At 38.8% G+C, this 12,186-nt stretch overlaps 2 protein-coding genes across 3 annotated transcripts in view; one reads left to right on the forward strand and one right to left on the reverse strand.

Moving 5' to 3' along the window:
* The window catches only part of dock1 (dedicator of cytokinesis 1), a 245,900-nt gene that overhangs the window by 83,269 nt on the left and 150,445 nt on the right, over positions 1–12,186 (reverse strand). The window lies entirely within an intron of this gene.
* The window catches only part of insyn2a (inhibitory synaptic factor 2A), a 49,222-nt gene continuing 43,220 nt past the window's right edge, over positions 6,185–12,186 (forward strand). The window contains exon 1 of the mRNA XM_082151959.1: positions 6,185–6,973. The gene's annotated coding sequence lies outside the window, so the exon portion shown is untranslated. The remainder of the gene's footprint in view (positions 6,974–12,186) is intronic.

Consider the following 12,186-nt stretch of genomic DNA (forward strand, 5'->3'; position numbering starts at 1 on the left):
ATCTGTATTGTGCTCCTCAGCCCGTTACCATGGAAACTGTTTTCTTAAGGAGGTCGATCAAATAAAAGTCAGAGAGAAAGAATGAGATCTTCCTGGAGAGTTTCCCCAACTTCTGCTCCAGAGATTCCTCAAGGTCAGTCTGTTCCTGCGGTTCACTCCGCTCAACACGAGGAGCTGATCAACCACACGTAACATGACCAGACATCACTGAACAGAAAAAAAAAAAAAGAAAAAAAAGTGTATAGGAGTGGCCAACACCTTGGAAAGCCAATCAGAAAACTAATCTGAGCAGAAATCAATTACATCACCTTTAACCAAGACATTATGGGCCCTATTTTAACGATCTGAAATGCAAGTATCAAACGCGAAACGCAAGTAACTTTGTGGATGCAAATCTAAGATGTGTTGGTCTGAAGTAGCTTCATTACTCATAGGTGTGGTTTGGGCGTAACGTGAAATAAACCAATCAGAGCGACATCTCACATTCCCTTTAAGAGCAGGCGCGCTTGTTCCATGGCGGCTTGCTATTATAACGGCGGATTTGCCAGACGCACGCCAGGAGCGGTTCACAGCCGAGGAGACAGACGTTCTCGTCAGGGCTGTAAAACACACAGAAGTGACATTGTATGAGGATGGAGAAACCCACCCAAACAAGCTTCAGTTAAACAGGCGTATAATAATTTGGGTAAATGTGTAAGCTAGATTTATGCCCATTTTTCCTTGTAATTATGTATGGTTTGCAAAAATGGAAACTGCTGCGTCTGTGTAGATGAGAGAAGCAAAGTGTATGCGCGTTGTGCACACGCTACATTATGGCCAAGCATGCGCCCTTAAAATAGCCTCTGAATAACGCGGGATTGTTTTCTGAAACTGCAAAATAGCACCAGGGAACGCTTGCGCCGGAACACGCCTCCTCTTTTCGCTGCACCGCCCCCGGGAGCGCGAGTTAATTCCCTAATTTACCGACGTGCGTCTGTGGAGGGAAAAGTCCGCTGTGCGTCTGGTGCAAAATAGGAATGATACATGCGTCGGTGTACAAAGTCAATTGCGCTGGGTGCAAGATAGGGCCCTATAGCTGCAAGCTAATTTGCATACTACTACTACTACTATTTTTGTGGAAACCACAACATTGTTTCCATCACACGATACAGTAAACATTTGCAGAGACAGCTGTGAAAAACGTGTTAAATGACCTTCGCTGAGGAGAACTGTACACCTGCAGAACAGAATCTGACATAATATAGCATCATTTACAGCCACAATTTGGCTGCAGCACTTCTTTGCTGTCAGTTAAACACCTGCAGAGCGAACGGTGAATGTCAATTAATGTTGCAGCTTTTATGGTCAGAAGTCCCAAAATCCCAAAGCTGACGTTGAATGGAATTCGGCATTCTCCCAAAAAAAAAAAAAAAACTTCATACTGTATGCAGACTTAAAAAATTCAACAGAAACTACCAGGTCTTGCCATCTGGGTAGATTCAGAATACTGTTTTAAGACGCAGTACAAAAAAAACCGGAAACATCTGAACATCTTTCACATCTAATGGTTAAGCATTCTTGCTTCAGGTCGAGTCAGTTTTATTACAGCACTGGATCGTGTTCATTTACAGCTAAATCACACTAATTAAATAATGGCTTTGTCAGTTACAAATGGAGCCGCCAAGACAGAATCCCTGTCCGCTTAACGGAAGACAAGAGACACCAGCAGGAGCCTGGGAAACATCTGGAGGAACAGCATCTGTGTGACATGCAAACGTCTGACGCAGGAAAAGCCCCTCGCAGGAGAAATACACACTGCAAGAACTATAGCAATCTTAAGCAGACTCCACTTACATGACTAAGCTGTAAAATTGATGTCATAAATATGAGCACATTAACATCTGACTGAACACATTCACACATTTGCACGGTTAAGGGATCCATTAGAGATTAATGTTTTGCCAGAAAAAAAAATCAATATTAAACAAATATGATAAATTGGAAAAAGGGTGGAAAATGGTCATGAAAAATGAAATAATGCCTGTTTTGGTGCAAGAAATCATTACTATTACTATAATTGGACATCAGAGGGAAAAAATGAAACGCTAATGCAGAATATGGACCATTGCATTTGTAAAGGACGTCTGGTGTTTATACAGCAGCATTTTCAGTATGTATCTACCAAGCGAAACGCCTGGTTTATATTTGTTTTCAGAGGTGCAGAATGGATGATCAATAATCCAGATGGAACATACATATCTACAGATACCACAGACAATCCCATTTGCCAAATGAAATGTCCAGCCAGAACCAGTCCAGAGTCCTTCAGACATTCACATGTGTGCGAGATGGTGTTCGGCTTAATTCAGTTTACATCCAATGGGTTTACCTATGGTAGAATTTCAACCGGGTTACAGTTACAGCTCAGAGAAAGTTAGTGCTTTTATCAGAAAACACATGGATAAAATATATATATATATATATATATTTTTCAACATTAGCGATTGTGGACAGAGCTGTACGAGACAAGACTACAGATACAAGGCTGAATGAAAGACGTGCAAACACACTCCCAACATGAGGAATGAAGTCTGGAATCAGAGCAGATCTTAGCAGCTCGTGTTTTAAGCTCTTAATTAAGCCAGAAGGGATGAGGTTTGCAAACGACATGCTCGTCTGAGAAAGATTCTCACGTATTCCTGCCCTGGAGAGGAACATTACCTCACATGCACCTGCTGGTCATTAGTACGGCGAGGAACAAAATACACTCATATAGTGTTAGGTCACTATTGACTGATCTATAAAACAGTAATTTCATTAGTACAGGCTTTTATCCAAAGTGACTTACAGAACACATTACTCAAGTGCACCGTTTTCTGTTTTAAAGTAATGTTTTAGTCATTTAGTTTTCCATTTTTATTATTTTGAAAACATATCTATATAGATTTTTTAGTTTTAGTAACTTTAGTACATAAAAAAAATATATATATATATATATATATATATTTCAGTTAATGTTTATTATAACAAGAACAATTTTTAAGGTTTTAATTTCAGTTAACTATTAACCCTGCATATATCAACTCGCTCACAAATCGGAAATCACCGCAGTATCCAAGCAAGTTTTACTTTACACAAGAGCAATATCTAGCTAATTACAGTGCCCTCCACAATTATTGAACCCCCTGGTAAATATGATCAAAATTGGCTGTAAAAAATAAATCTGCATCGATTATCCTTGTGATTTTTCATTCAAAAAATGTGCAAAATTCTAACCTTTCATTGAAGTAAAAGAATTGAAAGTGGGGGGAAATCACATTATGAAATAAATGTTTTTCTCCAAAACATGTTGGCCACAATTATTGAAACCCCTAGAATTTTTTACGAGTAAAATATCTCTGAAGTATATTCCCATTAATATTTACCTTTTTTAGTACACCAGGGGGACTAGGAACATGAAACTGTCCAGCTATGACTTCGTGTTTCACAGGAGTTTAAATATGAGGAAACACAAAGGCCAAATCCCCTTAATCATCCATCACAATGAGTAAAACCACAGAATACAGTTCTGATGCGTAGCAAAAGATTGTTGAGCATCACAAACTAGAAAGTGGCTGTAAGACAATAGCTAAAGAATTGAAAATCCCCATTTTGACCATTAGGGCAATAATTAAGAAGTTATAACCAACTAAAGATGTTATGAATCTGCCAGGAAAAGGACGTGTGTCTATACTGTCTTAATGCACGGCGAGTATGAAAGTTTGAGTGGCCAAAGACTCTCCAAGGATCACAGATGGAGAATTGCAGAGATTAGTTGAGTCTTAGGGTCAGAAAGCCTAAAAAAAAATTTATCAAACAACCCCTACATCCCCACATGTTGTTTGGGAGGGTTTTAAAAAAAACCTCCTCGCTCATCCAAAAACAAATTCCAGCAAATTTAATTGTCAGACAAGACTGGATCTTCAAACAACACAGGGTTCTGTGGTCAGATGAGACTAAAACAGAGCTTTTTGGCAGCAAACACACTAGATGGGTTCGGTGAACACAAGGATAAAAAGTACCCCATGTGTACAATTTAATATACCAGTGGATCTTTAATGTTGTGGGCATATTTTTCTGCTGGAGGTCCTGGACTTCTTGTTCAGATACATGGCATTGTGGATTCTATCAAATATCAACAGATAAAAAATCAAGCCTTCTGCTAGAAATCTTATAATGGGCCGTGGTTGGATCTTCCATCAGGACAACGATCCAAAACAAACATCAAAATCAAAACAAAAATTTGTTGTGGAGCACAAAATGAAGCTTCTGCCATGACCGTCTCAGTCCCCTGACCTGATGAGTGGGCTGAACTGAAGAGGAGAAGCACCAACATGGATCTGGGAATCTGAAGGATCTGGAGAGATTCTGTGTGGAGGAATGGTCTCTGATCTCTTGTCAGTTATTCTCCAAACTCATCAGGCATTATAGGAGAAGACTCAGAGCTGTTATCTTGGCAAAAGGAGATTGCAAAAAGTATTTAATAAAAGGGTTTCAATAATTGTGGCCAACATGTTTTGGAGAAAAACATTTATTTCATAATGTGATTTCCCCCCACTTTCAATTCTTTTACTTCAATGAAAGGTTAGAATTTTGCACATTTTTTGAATGAAAAATCACAAGGATAATCGATGCAGATTTATTTTTTACAGCCAATTTTGATCATATTTACCAGGGGGTTCAATAATTGTGGAGGGCACTGTAAATGCAGAAAGATTTGATGGTCATGCTTTAATGATCAAAGTTAAGCGGAGAGCATTGCACAATGAAAGCACAATCAAATTAGTCAAACTATTTAATAAACCAACACATGTTAAATTTTGTAGGCAAAGAAAACATAGGGTCTTAACATCACCGCGGATAATATAGAGCTGCAACAGCAGTGGTGACAGGTACGTGTGAAGCCGTGTGTGTGTGTGTGTGTGTGTGTGTGTCAGGAGATGGAAGTTCAAAGCCGTTTGTTCGGGGAACTGAATTTCCTGTTGATGGTGCTCGGTGAGGTTCACAAGCTTTGATTTCAGTCATAATGGCTGGACAAGACCTGTGGAATAAGAGCTGACAAATCCTGATGGTTACACAAAGGTTGAAAATAAAACTCACTCTCTCCCAATTTGCATGTGTGCATACGTATAACCACAAAACTGAAGAAAATAATGACAGAACTGACTTTACATGCTGATTCAACTAAATCCATGCTATGTCAAGCCTCAAGGAGGCCATTCGGTGGTGTGGCCTTACCAGCGACTAGGACAATAAAATCAATGTGTGCCGCGTCAGCAGAATGTATTTTCCTCCTAGTGGCCCTTATGAGGGCAGATTGAAGAATAAAACAAAGAGAAAATAATATGAAGAAGGAAAGAAACGCTGGGTAGAAGAACCGGACTATCACTGGTCAACTATTAAAGAGTCATCATTTAAATCACCCTCATGTCATTTCATACCTGTATGACCTTCTTCCTCCCATCAAACGCAAACGATGAATATCTCAATGGGGTCCAATGTTGTGTGAACTCAAATGTTCTTCAAAATATCTTCCTTTATGTTCCTTATGAACAACATGAGGGTGAGTAAATGTTCTTGATGAAATGTCTCAAACAAAACTCTAGCTTTGAATATATTTCATTAACTTTCTCAAATCCCAGTTCTTCCTCAGGTACTGTTTCCCAGTAGACTGACACTTTTCTTTTGCTGTAAGTCTATCTGAAATAACGTGGTGACATGATCTGAAACTATAGTACGTAACTACATCACAGTCATTTATGCACACTTGACGACTAGCTGAACCATTCTAAGACTGAACTGAACACACAACGACTGGAGCACATTTTAAACTGTCTCTGACTCGCCGCGTTTGGGCATAATCAGTCCTAAGTATCAAATTACATTCATAATCGGCCTTACGGTCGTTGAGTGTGTCCCCGGCTTTAGTTACAGAAACAATCACATTAGATTGTCTATCAGCCATGATCACGCATTCAATATCACCATGGTATAAAAAGGAATGTGGTAATGTCAGAATGCCACAACTGATCAATCAAATTCCAGAGATCCAGAAATGATAAATAAATGCAAAAGCCAAGATAAATGAGGTTTCTCTCTTTCTCACACACACTTATAAATAAGTGAGTAACACACACACACACACACACACAAATATTCAGCTGTTTTCAACATTGATAATAATAATAATAAATGTTTCTTGAGCAGCAAATCAGCATAATGGAATGATTTCTAAAGGAATATGTATATGTTTTTCTTTAATTCAGCATTTAATCAAGGATATCGAAGGAAATACACTATAAAAATAAATTCAATGAAATATAAAAAATAAAAAAAACATGTAAATATGTAAATCAGCAGGTCACCACATGACCTAAAGCTGGATTTTCCTGACAATTTCCCTCCTCCCTCTCTCTCTCTCTCTCTGCTCTGCTGTCTTCCACCCCGCCTCCTCTCTCTCTCTCCCTCTCTCTCCCTGTGTGTGTGTGTGTGTGTGTGTGTCGCTGGGTCTCTCAGTTCTTGGAGCGGCTGGTTCAGGATGGATGTCTCATGTGCGCACATGCCATCGCTGAGTGCTGGACCCCACTGCAACCCGTCGGCAGTGTGCGCGTGAGTGTGTGAGTGTGTGTGTGTGTGTGTGTGTATGCGTGTGAGAGAGGGAGAGAGTTGCGGGGGAGCGCCGGTCGGGTGAAGACGCGTGCTGTGAGTTTGCGTGTGTGTTTTGGGGCAGATCTCAGTGGAATCTCTCACGCTGGATGTGTAAGGATCACGGCAGGACCGACTGACCGTACGTCGCTCTCACGGAGAAACTTCCAACATGGCAGACCCTCTCTCTGGACTCACATCAGCTCTCGCGCCCTGACGGACCCCTGCTGTGCTGAGAGGGAAGACATGTGCTGGTCATCTCTCCCTCACCTTCATCATCATCATCACCACCACTGATCCGAGGCTGGAGGTGAGTCTCTTCCTCTGCGTTTGAGCTCAGGGCTGGACTCATAGAATCACTTTAACCTCCTGGAAATTTACATGTAATCATTTCAGCTGGAAAATTCTCGATCTTCTTCTCGAGAAAACACGAATTCGCAAGAAACTTGTGCACAAAAGTTGATTTGAGAAAATATGGCAAGTGCTGCATTGAAGAACCTGATCAGAACAAACACAGCGAGATCATCTGATCCTGTGGCGTTTCAATGCTTCAGATCATCAGATCCTGTGGTCCTCGCAATGCTTCATTTAGCATTATTATAATCTTTTTATTTCAACCCACGCAGAGAGAGAGAGAGAGAGAGAGAGAGAGAGAGAGACAGCTTATGGTGGTCTGAACTGTAAAACACTCGCTGGATTTAGAAACTGTGTTTTCAGGCTGTAGGTTAAATCATGGACAGCATTAAAGGACTAGTTCACTCAGAAATATGTCGTTTCAAATCTATATGACTTTCGTTTTTTCCGTGAGAGACAAAATGAGATGGTTAGCTGAATGTTCATGCTGCTCTTCCACATACAGTAAAATGAACAGGAGCAGAAGCTGTTGACCTCCTAAAAAAGGACAAAAAGGACAAAAAGCACCATAAAAGTAGATGGGGGGGTATGGCAAAAATATATCACGATTTTTTTCATTAAAATCATGATTCACGTTTTTATCTCCATTCTTTTTCATGTTGGTTTTACTATTTTGCAAGTGACTGAGCATTACAGCCAAACTAATGTCCCTATTTTAAAAAAACAAAGCATTACAAGGTAACAAAATAAGCAGACATTTAGGCGAAAGTGGCGAAGATAATAAAAATTTGTCAGCATTTTCTTTGTTATTAAAAAAATTAAACACAGATAAACACATTATATATACACACCATAATATACAAATTAAATAAACAATGCTATATTTTTTTCAGCTACAGTAGGTGTATTTAACAGTAGCATTCAAGAAAGAACAAATATAAAAATAAAACACTAGATTAGACGTCACTGTATAAATTATACATTGATTCTTATTAAAGCTACAATTAAAGTTCTCAGTCAAGAGCACAAGGGATTTTCTCTGTGTTTTGTTGTTTTATTAACATTAAAGGGATATTTTCCCCAAATGAAAATTCTGTCATCATTTACTCTCTCAAGTTGTTTTAAACCCAAATAAGCTTCTTTCTTCTGTTGAAAATGAAATGTATTTTAAAGAATATGGGTAACCAAGTCCCCAGTGACTTCCATAGTATATGTTTTCCTACTGTGGAAGTCAATGGGGACCAGCCACTGTTTTAGACCGGTGTTTATTTGACAGTATTAGCGCAATAACGACTCGAAAGATAACTTAGTCCAGTAACCAGGTGCTGTCTGTCAGGCTTTAAGTGCCTGTGAGCTTCGGGTGTACGCGCTTCAAATAGCTCATGTTAGAACAGTGCATCAGCAAGCGAATGAAATGTTTAACCTGAAATGAAATGTGCAAATACTGAACTTTTGTGAATTGCGGTGTCCCATGAGTGTAACTCTACCTCTGCGTTAACATGTGATGTGAAAGTACGTAGCATTGTACAGTATGCTATTAACATAATAAACAGTCAGCAATATATGATCTAAATGTCGTTATCAGGAAAATCCCAGAAAATATAGAAATATCACTTTTTCGTCAATATCGCACACCCCTAATGTAATTTACTGGAGGTTCTGAGAAAAAAAATCTATTGTTGCAGTCTATTTAAAATCTTTAATTAATCTTTTTTTTTTTTTTTTTTTTTTTTTTATAGTTTGAATGGATGATTCAATGACTCACTCATAAATACTTTGTTATTTTGATTATTGGATTTTTTTTAACTAATCTCTTGAATGAATGATTCAATGACAAATACATTTTTTAACAGTGACTTATCGCCACCTACTGGTGTAATGATGCAATTAGTAAAATTATTATTTGAAGCGCCATGTTACTTTCTAAAGGTGCTTTCTCTATTTTGAGCGCTACTAAACTTTTATCCCAGTTCTCCAGAAATAATGATACTGTGTGGTTGAAAAGACTGTTTGTGAAGCGGTTTCTAACCGATACATGACAGATGCTCTCTCTGGATCAGCGGCAGCGCCGACACAGATTTAAATTTTCCGGTGTGATTTTGTCAAAGGTTTAATAGACACAAGCGAATCATTGTCACTTAGTTATGAGATTGTGTGGGTGTTTGATCTTTTAACGATTAATCGTGCAGCTCTAGTTACAACGGATTTCTATTTAAAATAAATCCTGTTCTTTTGATCTTTCTATTAATCAAAGAATCATGATTAATCATGATTTCCATACAAATTCTCAAATGTCACTAATGTATATTCAAATCTACCATATCAAGACCTGGTGTGTGTGGCAAGTTTGACGTCAGTGATGCCTAACAGCATTGGTTCTTGCGTGTCTCCATGCAAATGAGCTTTGAGAGTTACAGCGGTCGCTAGATGCTTGCATTGAAAAAAGCGAGACAAAAAGAGCTGTGTAAACATTCTGCATTATGTTCCAGCAAACAAATCAAGTCATACAGGTTATCAGCAACATGAAGGCGACTAAATGATGGCAGGATTTAGATTTTTAGGTGAACTATTTCTTTAAAAGTGTCAGGTGCTCAACCTCCCTGATGAACGACAGACCCGTGAGAAGAGCGTAATGGAGATGAATAATGCCTGTTAGCGCTAGAGACAGAAACCCACCAGACACACGCGAGTCAAATGCTCACGAACACAAGCATGACATTCTGATGCAGAAACACTTCCATATATAAAACGGAGAGGGAGAGAGAGAGAGACTGAGTGAGAGCATGAGAAGAAAAAGTTATCTGGGTTCTACCTGAAGGATCACGACTGTCTTTCAATTGGCTGTTTTTGAGACACTCCCATCCTAAATTTACCTCCTAGACTAGACCGAGAGAGAGAGAGAGAGAGAGAGAGAGAGAGAGAGAGAGAGAGAGAGAGAGAGAGAGAGAGAGAGAGAGAGAGAGAGAGAGAGAGAGAGAGAGAGAGAGAGAGAGAGAGAGAGAGAGACCTGCACTATGATGGGCAAACTGGTGAATCTCAGAAATGACTGGGTCATATTTCATCACAAATAAAAAATAAAGCAAATAAATAAAACTGTTTATAAAATAAAATTGTATTTTGATTGCATTTATTTATGTATTATTTATTTTAGAAGAATTGTATTTCTACTGACTTAACTAAATCAGTTTATATTTATAATAATTGTATTAAAATAATAATATACACACATTATAGAATTATATGTTTGCTAAATAAATATATAGTATTAAAAATAATAATTTTGTATTATAATAATGAGAATGTGAACAAATTTAAATGTACTTAAACATTTATTCTATTAATTTTGGGTTGAAATCTGACTACACAGTCTCACTCATACTGTGCAAATAATCATGATGGTTAAATATCCAAGACATTCAACCAACAGTCAGGAATTCAATATTGTAAGGTATGCAGCAGGACAAAACACATCATCACACATTCTATGGTGGATCATTCTCACACACAGCCACAGAAATCAACTTCATGGCCAACACTAAAGCATGCAAAGTTTCAGGTCACAGAAGTTGGCATTGAAAGGAAATTCTTGGCCCTATATTCAGAGCTGCACTTGAAATGCATTAAGAATCATTTTGCAATCAGATCGTGACTCCGAGTCGTGAGGAGCCTAAAGACTCCCCGTCTTCTTCACCTGTCTCACACACAGAAACAGCAGCACTGGCCGTGAGGAAGCCAGATGTTGTCTTTCATGTGGTAATGGGTTTATTACGAGTCTGTTCGCTCACTGTTCAAACCCAGAGAGGAAGAGAGATCACAACATGCCTGGAATAATGAAGAGACTCGGGAGTCTGAAAAGCATTTGATATGCCAATCTCTGCCTTTGACAGACTTTTGATGTGAGGCCTGGTCCACATCGCAACTACTCTGGCCAAGAACTGCCCGCTTAGACAGGAAGAAACCATCTAACCAAAGTTAAAGGCTCTTTTTGTGACGTTAGGGGCATTTCAGATAACTTTGATAAGTCTGAACATACAGGCGTGCTCAAGCGTCTCATTTATCTGCTATTAATGCCTCAAACTAAATTCTGATTTTCATATCCATCCACCCACCCATCCATCCACCCATCCATCCATCCATCCATCCATCCATCCATCCATCCATCCATCCATCCATCCATCCATCCATCCATCCACCCATCCATCCACCCATCCATCCATCCACCCATCCATCCATCCACCCACCCATCCATCCATCCACCCATCCATCCACCCATCCACCCATCCATCCATCCACCCATCATCTGAGCTCTTTAACTGTAGTCAAAGCATTCATAAGGGCAAAAACATTTGTGAATGTGAAAGACATTTCTAGCTACACAAGCTTGATCCTGTGTTGAAATCTGCCAGCATTATATTGTCATAATTGCTGCAAATGCTCTATGGTCTCCTATAGTCAGTTTTCTACATCATACCATCTACTGCCAGCACCAGTTTAAAGACAATCCCATGCAAGTTAGTAAAGGTAGTTAAAGCGCCGACATGTTTATAGCAGCTACCTGAAACACATCAGATGAACCCGAATCTCTAACACTCTTAAAAAATAAAGGTTGCAAAAGGGGAGTTTTGCAGTGATGCCACAGAAGTTTTAGTTCCCCATAGAAACTTTCAAAAGAACAGTTCTTAAAACAACCATGTTTTCCTTAGTGTGAAGAATATTTTAAAAATATAAAATAACTGTTTCCCTCTAAAGAAACACTTCCCTATAAAGTCCCTTTTGTACTAACCCAGAGTAGTATTTACTGTGAATCGAAAACAGCAAATGAACACAGCGCTGTGCTTTACTCTGAAACACGCAGAGCGTCAGACTATATAATTAAATAATATACATCACAGCCATTGCAATTTGATGATCACACTAAGCCATATCACATTCTCACAACCATTCATTATCAAAATGTATATATATATATATAAAAAAAAATGTTACCAGGCAACTGGCAAGTAACAGTTTCAATGCCTTTTTACTCGCATTTGGCGCTTTGAACCCTGGCTAACAAGCTAAGCGTGTCCTGCATGAAATAAATGTAGTAGAAAATGTAATACTTTGCAGTTGATTTAGTAATTGGCCCTATCGTGATTTCAATCATCATACAGTAACCAACCCAACGGC

This window comes from Leuciscus leuciscus, assembly GCF_965113295.1.
Source record: "Leuciscus leuciscus genome assembly, chromosome: 21".
NCBI lineage: Eukaryota > Metazoa > Chordata > Actinopteri > Cypriniformes > Leuciscidae > Leuciscus > Leuciscus leuciscus.